Source organism: Otolemur garnettii, unplaced genomic scaffold (assembly GCF_000181295.1).
Source record: "Otolemur garnettii isolate 467f Iridium unplaced genomic scaffold, OtoGar3 scaffold00096, whole genome shotgun sequence".
NCBI lineage: Eukaryota > Metazoa > Chordata > Mammalia > Primates > Galagidae > Otolemur > Otolemur garnettii.
The window spans coordinates 7,194,805-7,197,616 of record NW_003852491.1 but is presented as its reverse complement, the minus strand read 5'-3'; the positions used below and the strand labels follow the sequence as shown (position 1 = coordinate 7,197,616).

The following is a 2,812-nucleotide window of genomic DNA, read 5'->3' as shown; positions in this document are numbered from 1 at the left end:
AGGCTGAGGCAAGAGAATCACTTAAGCCCAAGAACTGAAGGTTGCTGTGAGCTGTGACGATACAGCACTCTACCAAGGGTGACAAACTGAGATTCTGTCTCTAAAAAAAAGTAAACAAATAAGTAAATAAACAAGGTAATTTCAGGTTAATGATAAATGCAATGAGGAAAACAGGACAAGATGATCCAAGAGAGAGTAGCTGTATTTGGGAGGCTTCTTTATGTGGACAGGGAAGGCAAGTCTGAGGAAATAATGTTTGGGATAAACCTTGAATGACAAGAAGGAGCTAGCCATTTCAAAAATCTGGAAGATTGGGTGGCACCTGTGGGTCAGTGGGTAGGGTGCCGGCCCACATACCGAGGATGGCAGGTTCGAACCCGGCCCCGTCAAAACTGCAACAAAAAAATAGCCAGGCTTTGTGGTGGGCGCCTGTAGTCCCAGCTACTTGGGAGGCTGAGGCAAGAGAATCGCCTAAGGCCAGGAGTTGGAGGTTGCTGTGAGCTGTGACACCATCGCATTCTACCAAGGGCAATAAAGTGAGACTCTGTCTCTAAAAAAGAAAGAAAACACATGTAGCCAGTTAGCAACTGCTGCTTTACATACTCCAAAATAAAAATAAATGGATCCATACAGTAGCAAATATTTGTACAAAACTGATGGCTAAAATGTTCAACACCTAGACAGCCTACCAGGGAGACCTTTTGGCTTTTTCACTCTGGGCCTGTAGTGTCTCACTCATGTACTTCTGGAGGAGTTCCATTTTCTTCCTTCATAGAAGCACCTCCTCAATGTCTCTTTTCTTTTTTTTATTTTTATTTTTTATTTTTTTTGAGACATTATCAAGCAATTGCCCTGGGTAGAGTGCTGTGTCATCATAGCTCATAGCAACCTCAAACTCTTGGGCTTAAGCGATTCTCTTGCCTCAGCCTCCCAAGTAGCTGGGACTGCGGGTGCCTGCCACAATGCTCGTTTATTTTTTTGTTGTTATTGCAGTTGTCCTTGTTGTTATTGCAGCCCTGTCCAGCTAGCCAGGGCTGGGCTGGAACCTACCAGCCTCAGTGTATGGCCGGTGCCCAACTCATTGAACTACAGGCGCTGCCCGCCTCCTCAATCTCTTGCTGCAATTGCACAGGCATGTGACTGATGAACTTCTCTGCCTGTCATCCCCGCCTTTCTCCTGGCTTCTTTCCTCATCGGATTCTTCCTAGGTGACAGCATAGATATTGATTTCTTCCTCCTCTTCTTCTTCCAGCCAGGCCTCTCTGCTTTCCACTTTTCTACTCACTTAGCTCTAAGTTTCTTTTCATTTTCCTGTTCCAAAGGCACAATAATGCCATCATGTTTATCTAGGTAATAGTAGTACTCAAAATCAATTGCCTTCAGGAGCTCAGCAAGTGTCTTTCTGGGAGGAGGAAGAGTTTCTTTTCCAAATAACTCTCTAAGACCAGGCAAATCTTTTGCTGCTCCAAAGTACTTGTAACCTCTGTTTCCTGGGACTTCTTTCCCTTCATTATCCAGCATTTTAAGGCCAACTTTTCCATAATCAGGACCACCCAGCTCCTTTATAGGGACTTCCCAGTGTCTTTTCTCCCTTAGCAGGTTAATTTCATTATTCAGGTCATGAATTCGTAATTCACTTAAACCAGCATTCTGAATCTGAGGCACTTTTATTTATTTATTTGCAGGTTTTTGGGGCTGGGTTTGAACCTGCCACTTCAGGCATATGGGGCCTGCACCCTACCCTTTTGAGCAGAGGCTCCGCCTTTTTTTTTTTTTTTTTTTTTTGAGGCAGAGGCTCAGGCTGTTGCCCTGGGGAGATGCTATGGTGTCACAACTCACAGCAACCTCAGACTCTTGGGCTTAAGCAATTCTCTTGCCTCAGCCTCCCAAGTAGCTGGGAATATGGGCGCCCGCCACAACGCTGGCTATTTTGTTGTTGTTGTTGCAGTTGTCATTGTTGTTTTAGCAGGTCCAGGCTGGATTCAAACCTGCCCTCCTCAGTGGTGTATATGGCCTGCTCCCTACCCACTGAGTATAAGCGCTGCCCTGAGGCACTTTTTTTTAGATATCTCTCCAATAATCTGTTGTCTCCACTTCTCAGCTTTAGGCAGCTCTTTACATTCTGAGACAAGGAAGGATCTCTGTTCCTTCACTGTTCTATCTTTCAGCTGAGCTTGGCAAAGTCTTGCCAAGGCCATTACGGCCTTTTTTCTGCATTTTGAGTCAGCTAGGTGAAGGTGCCACGTTGTAGCCCCGCCTCCCCAGTCCAGGGAGTGTCGACGTCATAAGAACTGAGGACTCCAATTGCTGCCTGTATTTTATTTAACCTTTTACTGTGATTTGGGAGGAAGAAGAATAATAGAATCAGATTACTGACCTGCCTGGAACAATCCAGTGTATGTCCCTCCCAGGAAGTGGCGGGCAGATCAATCCCCGCCGCTGTAACAATTTAAATCCCCGACCGCCATAACCCACACGAGGAATCGCTTTTCTGAGTTCATCCACCTTCCTCAGGTGGAATAAAAGCCATATTATGGGGTGGCGCCTGTGGCTCAGTGAGTAGGGTGCTGGCCCCATATACCAAGGGTGGCGGTTCAAATCCAGCCCCCTCCAAACTGCAACAAAAAATAGCCGGGCGTTGGGGCGGGAACCTGTAGTCCCAGCTACTGGGGAGGCTGAGGCAGAAGAATCGCCTAAGCCGAATGCGAACGTTTTAAAACAATAACTGAGAAGGCTCGGCGCCTATAGCTCAACCGGCTAAGGCGCCAGCCACGTACACCTAAGGTGGCGGGTTCGAATCCCCAGCCCGGAC

The 2,812-nt window shown here is 46.8% G+C and overlaps 1 pseudogene; it reads right to left on the bottom strand.

Moving 5' to 3' along the window:
- Window positions 1-685: 685 nt before the first annotated feature.
- Window positions 686-2,812, bottom strand: part of LOC105887564 — a 4,895-nt pseudogene continuing 2,768 nt past the window's right edge.